Here is a 16,822-nt window from a genome sequence, read left to right on the forward strand (position 1 = left end):
GGAGAAAAGGAGGCTCAGGGGGGACCCTATTGCTCTCTACAACTACCTGAAAGGAGGCTGTAGACAGGTGAGGGTAAGTCTCATCACCCAGATAAAAAGTGATAGGACAAGAAGAAATGGCCTCAAGTTGCACCAGGGGAGGTTTCAACTGGCTATTACGGAAAATTTATTCACCAAAAGGGTTGTCAAGCATTGGAACAGGCTGCCCAGGGAGGTGGTAGAATCATTATCCCTGGAGGTATTTAAAAGACATGTAGATGTGGCACTTAGGGACATGGTTTAGTGGTGGACTTGGCTGTCCTGGATTAACAGTTGGTCTTGATGATCTTAAAAGTGTTTTCCAACCTAAATATTTGTTATCTGGGAGAAGAAACCTACCCACACATGCCTACAACCTCCTGTCAGGTAGGTGTAGAGAGCAGTAAGGTCCCCTCCTGAGTCTCCTCCTCTCCAGGCTAAAGAACCACAAGTAAAAGGATGTTGCAAACATCATCTACCTTGAATTTCTGCTAACTTCAAATTGCTATACCTGAGCATGCTGAACACGTGGATATTTATCTTGAGGAGTCCTCTTAGCATACTTGGCTGGCAGCATTAATATTCTTTTACAGAAAATTTAACCTATATTTTATCTTTCAGCCATCCACTTTACTCTGTAGTGTGGGGATTAGAGTAAGTAATTGTTTGCTTAATACAAAATTGTCTGGTTGCAAGGCAGTCTGTGTGAGGCAGCCAATTTAAGACATTATTTCCTCAATCGCAGACATCTATTACTGAGCTCATCTCAGTACCATCCTGTATAAATGAACTGCTCTATGCAAATGTATTTTGTCAGTTTTTTCACCAGCTGTCATGCTGCTTACCCAACTCAAGGGCTGTGTCTCTTCACTGAGTTTTTCCACTTGCTTATACTGAAAGCATTTAATGCATCAGTTGAATCATTTCATCTAGTTCTAGTACTACATGTCTGACAGATATTACAGTCCTTGAAGTACCTCTCAGTAATCTTTTAACAGTTTTGTTCCAAGGTGTATATTTTACTTTGACTGATTTTATTTCTTCTTCTGTGCTTATTTTATGGATTGTTTATCCTATCATAATGACTGAGGCAACACATACCCTGCAGTTGAACACTGATTCAGCTGGTCAAAAACAGGGTGAGGATTCATACAATATTAAAATTATCAGTGCATTTGCAGCACGCTTGAGAATTTCCCGAGAAACGCCTCATTGGCTGGGCACTTGGAGATTGGCTCTACTGGACAGTAACAGAAAGAAGAGGGGCCCCCCGAGAGAAACAGTCACAAGAAGCACATCACTGTCACCATCAAAACAATCAGTTCATGCAGGAACCTGCTCCTAGGAAAGGAGAATGCCAACAGTGGGAGAAGATCTCTGGCCTTACTGATTTAAAAAGGTACTCCCTTCTCTAAAAAGTCAGTCCCTTACCACTATCCTGAGACCGTCTAAAGATCAAGACTAGTAAAAGAAAATACAATGGAATTCAATTACCTGAAACTGGTGTCAGAAATTAGAATTAACTCGTGGACAAAACACTGATGGGTGCATTATACTGCTTGTTTTCCATATCTATCCTACCCTCCCTGAGCAGGGATGTATTTCTGCAGAGAACAGCAGCTCCTGAGGATAGGCTGCGCGTTATGGCTATAGGAAGAACTACAGGCTTGTACCTCCTAGTGAAAGTTCAAGAAATCTGTGAGTTCAGCAGAATCATACCTTTTGTTGAAATAAAAAGTTGCTAACACTCTTGGCCATAAAGAGAAATTCCAGAATATGATCTCAGTTAAATAAAATCACTGACACCAGCCTAAGTTTGTAAAGAACTGTGTTAATACTTGCATGCAAGAAAACCTGATTTATTAATCTCATTACTGTTTTAAACGGCAAGCAAACCCCATCCCAGCAGGAGAACAGAACTAGCCCTCAAGAAGAGAGGAGACCCAAACTACTACTCCTGTTACTTCTAAAGAACAAGACCACTCTTTTGGGGATGAGGAGATCTCTCTGGCTATTACTCCAAAAGCTTACCTTCACCCTGAGTGTGTGTGTACTAAGGGCCACAGGGTCAGGACAGGGAAGCACCACGTCACAGGGCTGGAACTGGGGCCTTTCTCATATTGCAAGGCAGGTACAGCTCCACCTTGATTTACACCAGCCTCGTTACTGTGAAGGCAATAGCACCAGAGCCCAGGTACCAACCCAATGGAGTTATCTAGCAGAAGGGCAGGTGGAAGCTGTGCCAGGGAGAAGAGATGATGCATTCATTTGCAGTCACTTACTTGAGTGAAATGGCAACATTTTTTTATGGGCATGAAACCCACATTTGAAAACAAAGGTTAATTTAAAATATCAAATAAAACATATCCCTATTAATGTGTTTCCTTTCCTCTGTGGGCAAACATCTGTTTTGCTGCATGAAGACAGTAAGAAAAACAGCAAAGCTCCCATAGACAAAATTTCATGTTGTTGTTCTACCTGTCATATTTGAAGGGCAATATGGGCCATTTACTAGGAATAGCTCTCTAGGGGAAGGACAGGCAGACGGGGTCATGCTAACTCTAAACTCACTTCCTTGCCAAGAACTTCATTAAAGAGAACGGAGTATTTCTTCAGGGCTTTAACAAATACTGAAATCCCTAAAATCCATTTTTGAGGGATGTAACTATTAACATCCTTACTTTACAGAGAGGCAAACCCAAGACAAATACTGACTAAACACTTGTTAGTGACCTTCATTTTAGGTCCCTTGCATTTTGGATGTCCAGGTCTGTGTTTCCTCCTGCTGTTCTCCTCCTGCTCCTCCTTCTTCACCTAAAAGATGCTGGGCTCCCACAGCTGCAGGTAACAAGAACTGTACCAATGCTTGGCGTCACAGATAAACTCAAATGATTTCAGGTAGAAGTTCAAGTGTTAAAAGTTTCAGTGCAAAAAGCTGGACTCTCAGCATCTTACCTAGGTCTTCAAGTATTGATTTCCTCTAGCTCAGCACTCCTGCACCAGAAATTCACAGTACTGCCACCACGTATCTATGTGAGTGCAAAACACCTTTTATAGAAGAGGTCAAAGGGCAAACAGCCACTGCAGAAATACTTTGAAAGTCAGTCTCTGAAGTGATAAATGGTTATGGGGACAACTACCGTCTTTCAAATAGACAACAGCCTACTTTGCTCATTCTCTGAGCTGATCAGACATGGATCACTCCAAACTGAAATCCTGCAGCCATGACTAGTGCTTTGATGAACCCAAGAGCAACAAGCCCCGCAGTAAGGACCGGCATTCAGTAATGTTATTTGGCTTCAGCTGCCCTGACTGAAGGCAGAGCCTCTTCTCACCCTGTTGCAAAGACTTCATAAACATATCCTAAACAACAGCTTTACTCTCTTGGAAACAAAGAAATATAATGTTACAGAAGTCTCACCTTCCTCCTCTCAGGGTTGGTTTCACACATTTTTGCTCCATACCAAACCATTTTAATGTCCTTTTTTTCCTCTCTAAAAATTAATATTTAATTTTTTCAGAGCGTGAAGCTGCTCTGCGAGGTGAAGAGTGCTGTGGAGAGAAGGCACAGCAGGAGTTTAGGAAGCTTGGGGGTTTTCCATGTCATTATTTTTTTCTGGGCTCTGAGTACAGCAAAATAATTAAGATTCATGTAATTAATAAAATTGGAAATCTGTGTAACTTCTGACTCTCTATATGCAATGGTATGTTAAAAATGGTGATTCACCCGGTTTGTACTGTTAAGATGAAGTGACATGCTTTGCTGTTTTTGAGCAGTTGAAAGAAGTCCCTCAGTAAATACAGTATATCTACTTGACTGGGTTTTTATTTCCCAAGTCATCCAAACCTCACTCACATGGCACTACATAGCAGGTAATATTTTCATGATTTTGTCTTTGCTAATTTGGTAAATAAGGAAGGGAGTCTCTCTGTATTTTTTAAATAGCAGCAAGAATTTAAAAGCTTAACACTGGCCTTGACCAGTCCCTGCGTCAAGACTAAATGATGCAACGTAACTTAAATCTGAGGTCCCCACATCTGCTTCCTTCTAGACCTGCTTTAAAATTCATTTGTGCTTTAACATTTACAGAAAGCTCCAAAGACAACTTTGAGTTTAGTGGAGACTTGCAGTTAGTTTTAGCAGTTGCCTACATATGCACATGGGTGCTTTGCAGATCTTGTTGTCCCATGCTTGCCACCTTGGTCTTTTCCTCTTTCTGTCTTTTATGTCTTCCCTCACAGATCCCGGAAGAGCTGGCGAGAAGCCCAGCTGTTCCAGCCGAGCCCAGTGACTTCATAAGGATTTCATTCGAGCAGAGAAGTCCACCTCTGCAAAAGTGTAAGATAGTACATAAACCACCTGAATGCTGTTCTCTCTCTTTCACTTCAGCAATGCAGAGAGCATTAAAATAAATGCAATTATTTCTACTGAAACTCCTGTGCCTGTGGTATTTGCAATGGAACGGAGATTAGAACTTTTAGATCCAGTTGTTTTCTTCAATCTTTTAGCAATTCCTGTGTTCTATAGGGGATCTGTCAGATCATTAACAAATACTACCCTGTTTTATAACTAGTGAACTACAGTTTAACTTTTGTCCTGATGGGACAAAAATCCTAGTGGTATCTGACAAAGTCAGGAAGGATAACATAGATAGGTATATAGAAGGGTTTGAATTCCAGAGGAAATGAGAAGTGGAAAACAAGAAAACAGGTGATAATCCCAAGCTAAATGCAAATAATTAATGGAAGCTGCTAGGAGGGAAAAGAAAGGAGCAAGTAAAGAAGTGAAGAAGTGAAACATAAGAACATCCATCTGATTTAGTTTAGGCATGTTATACTGGTCTAAAAAAGGAATGAGCTTGTTCTCAGCCCTGTGGGACTGATGCATTTGCCTGTCAGCTTGCTGCAGGTGAGCAGAAGGGCTGCAGGTGGTCAGGGCTGTTGGCAGTATGTGACAGCGTTCCACCTCCAGCCTCTGCCTGTGCAGTGTGAAGAAACACGGCAAGCCCAACATCTACAGCTTGGGTGATGTTTTACACCCTGACACACAGGTGGTCACAAAAACATTTACACCATCCTGAAAGTCACTCTTACTCCAGGAATGATAAACTAAGAAATTGTCAGTGGTGTTCTATGTGGCAGGAGACAGAAGAAAGATAGTCTTTTAGTACTTATAGGTAAAATGTCACAAGGCCTCATGATACAACAGATCAGAATAGAATAGGAAGGGATGTCCAAAATGCAGGACTGATATGTATCACATTGATTCACAGCCAGAGGTATCACTTGAGATTAAATAAGATGCCAACCACTAGAGTCAGCTCTCTGCAAGCTCCCATTTGAGTAGACAATCAATCAGCTACCTTATGACAGTCACCAAATACTGTAACGCTGGTAAGAACTGGAGTCACCACAATTCTTACATGGCCAGGCATTCTCTTCAGCTCACATCAGAAATCAACCTGACACAACAATTTGTTATTAGAAATATATTGAATATGGACCATCACTGGAACAGGATCACAGCAAGACATTTTTGGTTCACGGATAGCTGGGGCTTTCACATGTTTTCCCTCTTGCCTCATCCCTGAGCCAGTCTGCATTACAGCCTTTTGCCAGCACAGATGTAGCAGGGAGCAGTGTGGTGAGGTACAAGCTTTGATTAAAGCAGGAGATACTTTGGCAGCAGAGGTCATTTGTGTAGCCATAATCTATTCTAACAAAAATTTGCTTTTATCATCCAGGAATACAGCGTTAAAACAAAGAGGTGATTTTTGGTTGGGTATTTTTTTGGCTGTTTTATAGAAATAGCATCCTTACTTAGAATACTTTCAATATAGGCATGAACTTTCCCTAGCATAGAAGCAGCCTGGAAGATAGTATAAAACAGCAGATCCTTTTTTTTTTTTTGTGTGTGTGTGTATTCCTTCCATACAAAGCACCTTTTGTGCTGTTCTGAACTGCCTTGAAGGAGATAATTCTCACTGCCCAAATCTAATCACCAAGTTGAGGTGCTTTCAGCCTGGAGAGTAGGCAAGCACCTGAGTTAGGCACCTTTCTGATGAACGGACCATTTTACTTGTACTCATTTAAATACTTCTGTATTTTATAATCTGTTTCACCCAGCTGTTGCCACATGCTAGTGAACATTATATATGCATTAGTGCATTCTTGGAGGAAAGAAGGAACACATCTATACTAACAAACACCACAGTTTTACCACAGTCCAACATCATGCAGTGATTCCCTTACCAAATCCCAGAATGTATAAACAGGTGCAGTGTCCAAAGCCACATTTTCAGCATCTCATCATGATTTATTCCCAGCTTCACAAATTACTGCAGTTTTTTAAATGGCACCAGAAATACTCAATTTCCTACCATGTTTGTGATTTGACGTACCCATCATCCACTTCTAGACCAATGGGTAAATGGGATGTAATACACAGCCTAATTCTAATTCAGAGTTAAATGCTGTCCATCCTATGGTTCTACTACAGAACTTTTAGATGCATGTTATAAGAGGAAGAGGACACAACGTTTCTGGCAATTAGAAAAGCATGCAGGGATTTACATGTGTGGCTGCATCAGATAACAAACCCCTTCCAGATTAGGAAAGTAAGTGGGGTATAATCAGACTATGTATAGTTTTGTCGATGTTCAAGGAAGATACAAACTAATAATCAACATGACATTTGATTCTTCCTGTACCAGTTCTCAGTAGTTCCTTAATCCTCACCCTACTCAGGAAGAAAAGGGATTTTTGAAAGAGGAAAGGGTCAAATTGTTTTTCAAATTAGAAAAAAGAGAACCTAAACATTTTCAAATTAATCTAGAAAATGATTCACCCTGCATGGATTCCATCTGCATGTCCTTCTGGTGACACAGGTGCATATTCCTGGGCATACTAGCAACATGCTGAAGAAGGTAGAGGAGCTCTCATGACTCCAATTCATAGAATACAGACATTTCATATCTTCCATATTCTGTTCTCATGGATTACAACTTTTAAAGCATTTTTGACTCCCAAACAATGTAGTGGAATACGAGAAGGGTGAAAAGTATAATTAATACCAAGTAGGACATGTAAAAACGCAACTTCCCTGTGCCAGAGAAGCAATGAGTTTCTACCTGGTCCCTTTTGGGCTAAGCTGTTTGATCAGCTTCCCTCAGTCTCTGTGGATGTCCTTATACTAGTCTAATTGAAGGACCCCTGTTCTCTTTTTATTTTTGCTCTATGAAAAATGCATTTGAGATGTCTTATAATGAACTTTGATATGGTGAAATGATAATAATGTCCTAATTATATATAAAAATGTAATTACACTTGCTACTATTATAGAAAAACTCCCTTTATAATGAAGTGTTATGTTAGAAAAAAAGATTTCATTATAGGCGGATTCCTTTACTTGTTAATTTGGCCTGCGATTCATCGCTTTAATATTAAAAAAAATTTCTCTCTAAGTTACTTTTGATGTTTCTCATTTATGGTTCATTTCTCTGCTCTGGCACCTTAAGATGCCAAAAATTACAAACTTATTTAAGATATACTTAAAAATGCACTAGTTCTTTAAAAGGAAGATGGGAAAAAAAGAAGTAAGAGTCCTTTTTCTGATAAAAATATTTTAAAATGTAACACAGAATCAGGTTAAATACTATGGCTGTGTTCTTCCTGACCAATTGCCTTTGCTGTTAAAACTTTTTTCCTCAGCGTATTAATAAAGAAAGGCAGTACTGAATACCTAAAATTGCTCATGAGGAAGAATAGTACTAAAAATAGACCATTCAGAAAGAACAGATCAACGAAAGAAACATCCAGTCACTTCTGAAGGTTGTAATAATGGGACAGTCCTGAGCAAAATCTGAACAAAAGAAAAGACAAGGAGATAGAATGCACAAAACATGATCTCATGTCTAATTATCAAAACTGATAGGAGTTCAGAATACAAATATTCTCCCTCCTTTACCCTGAAAAAAGTGCTTTATGTGTTTTTATGAGCCAGCAAGTTTTCCTCTGCGCTATAAGGAGTTTGTAACTAATACCCTGTTCAAAAGCCAGAGTGGGGAGTTGATGGTAAGGCAGTGATTTACTAGTAACTGCAAAAGATAAAAGTAATTTTCTGGAACAGGAAATAGCATTTCCCAACCCAAAACATAACATGGTTATCAGGTGATAAAATGTCTAACCAATTCACTACACAGTCACTGTGAAGAGACATCCCCTAAGATTTTTTAAATTGGAAAAAAGAGGATTCTTAATAAAGCATACATCCCAGCTTATATCATCTTCCCAAGTGCAGAGTTCAGTTTACCTTTGCATGGAAGCCTCCTGCACCTGTCCATTTGCTGTTTCCTGCACTTTGTTATATTCAAGGTGGCCTCACTAAAAAAGCCTCTTCCCCAGTAGCCAGCAGCTCTCAGGGCTCCAGCCCTTGTGGAGTGGGTAATGGATATACCTTGTTACAGTGCCTTACAGAAGTAAACAAAGTGTGAGGAAGAGGTCCATGTACCTGAAAGCTTCTCTGTACTGGAGACTTAATTGAAGATACCCACTTCTTCCTACAAGCTGTGCTTCATTTCTGTCTTTAGATCACCACAGCTGTAACACCTCTGATGACAAAATTTATTTATCCATGCGTAACACATTCTGTATGATGCTTATACTGCACCATGCTCTCCACTCTCACTCCTTTGACAGATACTTGTGTGGAAATAGCTTTCTGCTCTCTTTGTAGTTCACATTTGTATATGCCTGCTAGCCTGCATACAAAGATAGAAAGATTCTGAAGGTCCATCTTTGTAGGCTCAGTAGTATCTTGCAATATTTTCCTTGTTTCACACTCTTGCAAAGCTGCACAAGGCAAGACTCTCAGTCCTGTGAAGTTTCTCACAGAGAACATCTAGGTACCAGGAAGTTTGGACCACATAACTTTCCTTGCTTCATTTTGCTTATCTGAATAAAGACAGATCCAGGAGCACTTACTGTTTAACAAATATGATAAAAAAAAGTGAATTTCAACATAAATATTCTAACTTAATTGAGACCGCATCTGTCCAACTCCATGATTTTACCTGCATTGGTCAGGAGTTCTGGGTATTATTTTCCTGGCCCACAATATCGGTAGCGTCTATTAAAGTAATCTGTAATTACTAATATCTTGTAGTGATAGAATTTGGTCTGACATTTTATTCTTACTCTCTGTAAAGCCTAGATCTGTCTAGTCCAAATAATTGGGATAAAATTTCAATATTTGCCTCTCTGATATTAAGAAAGTAAAAAAAAATTTAAAAAATTTAAAAAAAGAGGGTTAGGGTGGGAGAGAACAGATCAGAAGTTTGGAGTACTCACCAAACTAAAAACTGGACATTATACTTAAGAAGTTTCTAGCTGTTTCACCCTGTCAGATTTGGGAAGCTCCCACCAAAAAAAAAGGATAGTGGGAAAAGCTTCAATAAAAAGACATTCTTGACTTAAGTATGGAACAGACATTTGCTAAAGCAATGTTCATGGGGACAGGGCCAGTCTTACACTGTGTGACACCACTATCTCACTTTCCAAAGGCTGCTGTACCATGCTATTACACCGTTGTATTACTAGACAAGATTATTTCTTTCCTGGTTAGAAAATTGACATTTTAAAAATTATTCCCATATGCAAACTGAAATAATACATTATTTAGAAAAAGAAAAGTGTTCTGATAGATACTAAGCATGAGCGGTTGGTGTAGATTCAGATGTACGATACTGTACTTTTGTCTATAAGGTATAAAAAGTCCTGCTCATGATACAAGAGTATTTAGCTCCTCTAGAGCATCCTTTCAAAGCATCCACCTAATGAGTTCTTACAGCAGCCCTGTGTAACACACTTAGTGATTCATTTCTTCACAGAGCATATCAGATTCTCATCATAGTGTGCATTTAAACTTACATAATTCATTCCATGAAAATAGCTTCAATGAGGCCCTACACCTGGAAGACTGAGAGAGGAAGGGATATGTCCAAAGCCATAGAACAATCACCTGTAGGACTAGGATATGGGCAACATCAACAGTGTGGACTGTTCTTCCAGCTGCCATAATAGAACAGCTGGGTTTTTTTCCAGTTAAAACCCCCCAGTCAAGCTTCTTGCAAAATCAGCACAAGCATTCGCAATGTCTAATGACCTAAGTTTTGAGGATATTTTTGGTTTTGCAGTTGGAGATTCTAGATATAAAATTAAAGAAAAATGAGATCAGCTTAAGATGAGGTACTGAATATATGCATTCTTAACCTATTGCATTCTATAGTGCTATTCAATCAGGATGTGAAGAAGGGCAGAACAGGCTTTTAAAATGGAGTGACAGGTGTAGTCTGCAACAGAGCAGTAAGTGTCACCAGAGATGCAATGCTATGCACTCCCACAATGCAGAATTCCCCTCAATTTTCTTCTTTGTCAAAGAAGTGCTCACATGAGTAACTGCAGATGAAGCAAAATTGGTTCTATGGTGGAAAACTAGTTACAATTTTAATCACAGAAAAAGTCTGAATTAATAAAAAGGCATACTTTATTCTGTTCCCTTTCAGGCCCGTGAAGAGTATGTTGGGATTCCTCTGATGTTTTGATAGTTTTTTGGAGTGTTATTTCTGATCGTATGAAAGTTATTGGAAAATGAGGGCCTTATTTTCTGCTTGGTTAAAACCACAGTGAAACACTTTAAGAAATGCCTGTTTCGACCTTAATTATGTCCCTGTTACTCCTGGCTATGCAGTTTGTGATTCCATATAGCTATCCAGTGGTGAAAGGAGTCCTCTCTGTCAGCTGTGCTTACTCCCAGACCCTTGCAGCATCTGCCTCAACATACTTGCCTGGTAGCTGCACTGATGGGGCCCTGGCAGGTCTACTAGGCCAATGGCTACAGAGCTCAATGGGCATTTAAAATTAATTTACTGACAGCACTTCTGGCATGTAGAGATGCTAATGTTGACATACAAGGCAAGTACTTCTTCTGTTTGCAAAGCCTTACATAGCAGAGCAATCACAGTGATTTTTTGACAGAAAGCACACCTTTGAAGGCTTTAAGATCCTTGCAGCCTTTAAAAGTTTCATTCTAAGCTAGCCAGTTGCAAGATATTTCAAAAGCTTAAGCTTCCCATGATCAAAGGCACTCTTGAATAACACTATTATGTTCTCCTCCTTAAATCCTGTCGACTTGGCAGTGTTGGTGAGGAATTCGGCAATTTATTGCTTCTACTAGCGAAGCATATTGAAACAGGCAAACTGCATGCATATAACTCCTCAACAGCGTCACATAGTCTGTTGACATCTCAGGATCTGACAACACGTAGCAATATTCTGAGAAAACCAGATTGCTGTTTATCCTAACATTTAATATAGAAAGCAGAAAAGTGATCAATGTTTAGTAATACCATTGTAGGCAAGACAAACATGTAGTTGCCACTTTGTACTCATATGCTTTGAAAATAACACCAATTTGAAAATAAAATTTGGGATCAAATTTTCAGTCTCTGACTTAAGAATTTCTTCCCCAGGTTTGCTTGCTGTCTTGTCTGCAAAGGCAGGATATATTCAGACAGCAGTTTGCAGGTGCCAGGTGGTTCACCTTATCTTCTTATTAGCATATACAAACACAAGTTTTGCATTACAAAAACCAGATGTTCATTCACATTACTCACATACCCAGTTTTGCCAATAATAAATGCTGTTAGTGATGAATTTGTGGTAGACCACACAGCTTCTCACCTGGGTTTGCATTTATTAGCATAAAGTAAAAATATTCAGTCGGACAACTCAACTGTACAACTTATATCAATATATGGCCTCCCATCTCAGCAACATTGACCCAAGGTTGTAATCACTACATGGTTTTAGTTCGGAGTGTCTCCTCTGGGGGGCACTTCTCTGCCACTATCACAATATCTCAGGCAATCTTTGTCCCGGTCTCCCACACTTTCATTTGTTACAAACTATTTTATCTCTCTTTTTGGATAGCAGAACTGAATATGACTAAATGTGCAATTTGTCCACGGAACCTCCGTGATTATTCATCCTTGTCATTACAAAAAACACAACTTCTCTTCCTGTCAGGAGAGGAGAAAGAGTGTGAGGCAAAAAATAGGTATATTGCAGCCTACTGCTGGGCTATAATTCCTATCTGTTGGTTCAAGCTTGAGGAACACTACAAACAGGAAGGCAAGAGTAGCTCCAACCAAGAAAATGAGCTGCTGGAAATGCCACCAACTCAACCCAGCTCGCTTCCTTACACAGGTCTGTGACCTACCTCTATCTGCTTGCATTCTGTTGTAGTCTGTATTAGTTTCTTGGGTTATTTTTCAAATATAAAGTAAATAATTTTAAAATTGCAAAATATAAGCACCTGTGGCCACCTCCAAAAAATTTGAATCAGATCCCCATATTCTGCAGGTGTCCTGGTTTCAGCTGGGATAGAGTTAATTTTTTTTCAGAGGCTACTACAATGCTGTGCTTTGAATTTACTATGAGAATAATGTTGATAGCACACTGATGTTTTCAGTTGTTGTTGGGTAATGTTTACACTAAGTCAAAGGGTTTTTAGTTTCTCAGGCCCTGCCAGCAAGAGGGCTGGAGGGGCACAAGAAATTGGGAGGGGACACAACCAGAACAGCTGGCCCGAACTAGCCAAAGGGATGTTCCACACCATATGACGTTATGCTGAGTGTATAAACTGTGGGGTGGGTTTGGTCGGGGCCTTCTGACTGCTGCTCAGGGAAGGGACTGGCTGGGCATTAGTCAGTGGGTGGTGAGCAACTGCATTGTGCATCACTTGGGTTTTTTCCCTTTTGGATTTATTCCTTTCTCCCTCTCTCTCCCCTTCTCATTATTATTGTTGTTGTTATTATTACATTTTATGTTAATTATTAAATTGTTCTTATCTCATTCCACAAGTTTTACCTTTTTCCCAAATCTCCTCTCCCTCCCTCTGTGGGGTAGGGGGGAGTGAGTGAGCAGCTGCATGATACTTAGTTGCCAGCTGGGGTTAAACCATGACAGCATGCAAAATGAACAGGCATGCAAGTAGATAAGCATAAGCATTATCATCTGCCAGTATCTACAAATTGTACAGCTATCTACTTAATAAAAATACACATCTTGTTCTGTTTTTCTGTGTTCATTAGAAGTTTTGACTTTTTTTTATCCGTATCTTATCTGAAGTCATGCTGGGGAACATGAATCATTTTTGGAAGTACCAGCAACCTCCACTAGCAAAATGAAGAAAGTAACATCTAGGACCCTTTGGCAGTCCAAATGTGTGGCATTTCAAGTTTATCCCAAAACTAACTTATATGACAGTGCAATATGAGATGTCTGTCTGTTCCTTAACAGCTTGAAAAATATATGAAAGGACAGCTTCAGATGAGATAAGCATGCCAGTTCAGCCACTAAGGCGCACTCTTCATTTACCAGGACAGGCTGGTTCTTACACAACTACAGGTACAATTGTGTTTGTACTCAAACTCCCCACTACGGTTTTGTGTATACAGCAAACCCACTCACTAGAGGGGAAAACTGCATGATCAAGGATCATCTACCTCTTCACTTTTCCTCACCAAACAACACTAAGCACTGGCCCAAATCTGTTGTAGCCAATAAATTAAAACCTATGAGGAAATGCTAATGGGCTATCTTCTAGCAATCACGATAAAGAGATTTTTAAGCTGCAGAAGAAATTATATGCTCTAGCAAAAATGTCTGACCATACAACTGACCTATCATAAAACAGGGTTTTGTCTAAGCAAAAAAAATACTTCAGTAACAGATCACATTGCTTCTACCTTGCATACAAAGCACAGCAATTCTGTGTGGCAGAAGCAATTGTATTTTGGGGGAGGCAGAAAGGGTAATATTTGCATCAGTATTGCAATGACAGCTGCATATATGGCAGTAAGGACAACAGAGAAGCACTGCTCACACTGAAGTCCTCATTCAGGGAGAAATGCTGAACAAGTCAGGAAAACAATGCAGGAAAACCAGTGCTGTAACTGTCAAATAGCTGGAGATGAGCATTTGCCAGGAGTAACTGGATCAGCAGTGCTGAAGACACCTGCCTAGTCACCATCTCAAAAGAGGGATGGGCGGGACAACAAACCCTTGCCACAATCTGTAGCTGTTTTGTCAAATTTACTTTTGCAGAGTATACTTCTCTTACTTCCCTATACCATTTATGATGCATGGACATTATCACAGTTATTTCTGCAATAGTTGCAGCTGAGAAGCAGAGAAGATAATCTAGAAGAATGATACAAATGAAGCAAACAGAAACAAACTGCTACAGTTACAATATAGAATAGTGTCCTAGGCAAAGGAAAGAGAAATGCCTTAAAGACTACATTTCTAGATACCTGTTAGTTTTACTTGAAATAACCCCCAAATATTCTTATCCTAATTAGATATAAATTAAAAGATACAGAATCATTTATTAGAATAAATTAGAAGATATTTTCTATCCTACTGACCTCAAGAAAAAAAACAACCAATAACTGGGAAAAGACTAAAATTTGCAGTTCTAAATTCCAGGGGTTTCTTTAAAGAGTTATTTCACACACATCACTTCCAGCTTGTCCAGTATGGACCAGCTGCCATGGAATGAACAGTATAGACTGCTAAGTTGTTACAACACCACAAATGAGAGAAAAAAGCATAAAATTTGTGGAGGTACAGAGGCAACTTCAATTACCTCAGTAAGGAAGCCCAGATAATTTTCTAAGTCCTGACAAATCCAAATATTTTTAATGTGTACAGGTGACAAAAAACTGGAAGTCTGTAAGCAGAAGCTCAACAGTGCAGCAGAGATCAAGTCACACACACTCGTGACTCTTTTAAATAAAGTCGTGTGCTCAGTGCTAGAGAGTCGCAAAACACTTGCGCTCATTATGGCACGAAGGAAGCACTCTCTTTGTAGCAACACTAATGAATCTGCTGTAATTTTAAGTTCCTCAGTATAGATAACCACTTGCTTTATGAACAGTCTACTAAATTCCATTTGGTATTATCAAGACCGTTCACAAAGTGAAGCCTAGTCAAGTTGATTAAGTGCAGCAAAATATGCTGTGAAGTTTGCAAAGAAGTCAGGTAGCTGAGTGATAACTGACAGCTGGGAAAATCATGCAAACAAGAAATAACTCATAATAGAATATTACTTTAACATTCCAAAATAAATAAAAAATATATATTTGGGGAAGAAAAAATATCAATCAAAGAAATGGGGAACGAATGGGAAGGTTCTGTTAAGGTTGCATCTTTAAAGAGAAGCAAAAGTGACAATCACCAGGATACATATACATCAGGATATAAACAGAGGAGCTCCTGCATTTTATCATAAAGCTGCAGTGTTCAAGCAGAAAAAACTGCTGATGTTGATAGTAAACCAGGAAGTCAATGAAGTCTGCATAGAAGCTTTGCTAACTTTTGTAGGGTTATTCATCGCTAATGAGTTAGTTATTCAGTTTCAATTATTTCAGTTGAAGTGTATTCATTTGCAAATGCTAATTTAACATCCATGATGAAGGTAGGAAATGTGGAGGGTCCCAAACACATACTAATCACATAACTAAGATCCCTTTTAGAAAGTATTAATTGAGAATTACAGTTGCGATTAATCTGTTGTAGATTTTCAGAGCTCTTTTTCTTGTTGCAAATAAAACTGTCAATACATCTGTAATAAACTGGCATGTCAATTATTTTTAGGCATAGAAATGTCATAAAAGACAGACATTCTGCCCCAGGAGCTGTAGAAACTGCAGACTGAGTCACTGTGCAGCACTGTGCAGCAAACAGCAGTATTTAACTAAAGCACTGATCCTTCCATTTTTAAAAATCTCTTGATTTTTTTTGTGTACCACTGCCAACTTATTCAGAATTACAGCAGCCTGAGTCCTAGTCTTTAGGGAATATCTGCAAGACATTTCAGTGTCTGATTCTTCAAGTAGCTCATTAGGGTGATGAAAAGCCACATGATGAAGGGGCAGTGCCATGCTTGAAGAGCTAGGGGTTCCTGTTGTCGTGAATTATTAACAAGTCAATATTTAGTGGACTGTTCCTGCCTGCCTGCTTACAGCAGGTGGTACCCACTGCCTCTCACTTGGAAAGCATCTGCTTGCTCTGAGCCTCCCCAGAGCTTGCTACAGTCATTTGTTCGATTTAAGACAGACACTGTCATTATTCCATGCAGCACTTCACAGAAATATTTCCTACTAAATGCTTGAACCATCTAAGCAGCACTAGGCAGGCTGCAGGCTTCATTAATAATGCATCCCTGCTTATCAATAGATTTAGACAACTGGTATTTAGAAGCTTCTTCAGAAGGAGTGGGTTTTTTCACACCAGTTAGCTTCATTCTGTCAGTTCCTTGATGTCGACATTACATCCAACTGAGTTCTGAAAGGCAGAGGTGCTAAAATTGTATTTGAGCTGCTCCCTTGCTTTGGAGCACTATTTGACTGATGTAACTCTTAAGATCAACCCCTCTGTTGCGTTATTCTTTGCTGGTTTTGGGGTTTGGGACGAGGGGTGGAGGTGAGGTTACATTTACATTAAAACAGAAATTTGCCTTTATCTTACTTAAAATATATGGAAGCATTGGCTTTGCATTCTCAACAAATTCAGCTTCCACTAAAACTTCTCTGGACTAAGCTTGCAAGTGAGGGAAGAAGATTCAGTATTAGTTACCTTATGATTTGCAGAGGAGTGGCAACCACTTCTGGAAAAGCATTAGGGATGCTAAAAGCAGAGTAACAAATGTCAAAATTCTGCCCAAATGAACAGCAGTGTA

The sequence above is a fragment of the Falco naumanni genome, chromosome 1 (genome assembly GCF_017639655.2).
Source record: "Falco naumanni isolate bFalNau1 chromosome 1, bFalNau1.pat, whole genome shotgun sequence".
In the NCBI taxonomy this organism is placed as follows: domain Eukaryota; kingdom Metazoa; phylum Chordata; class Aves; order Falconiformes; family Falconidae; genus Falco; species Falco naumanni.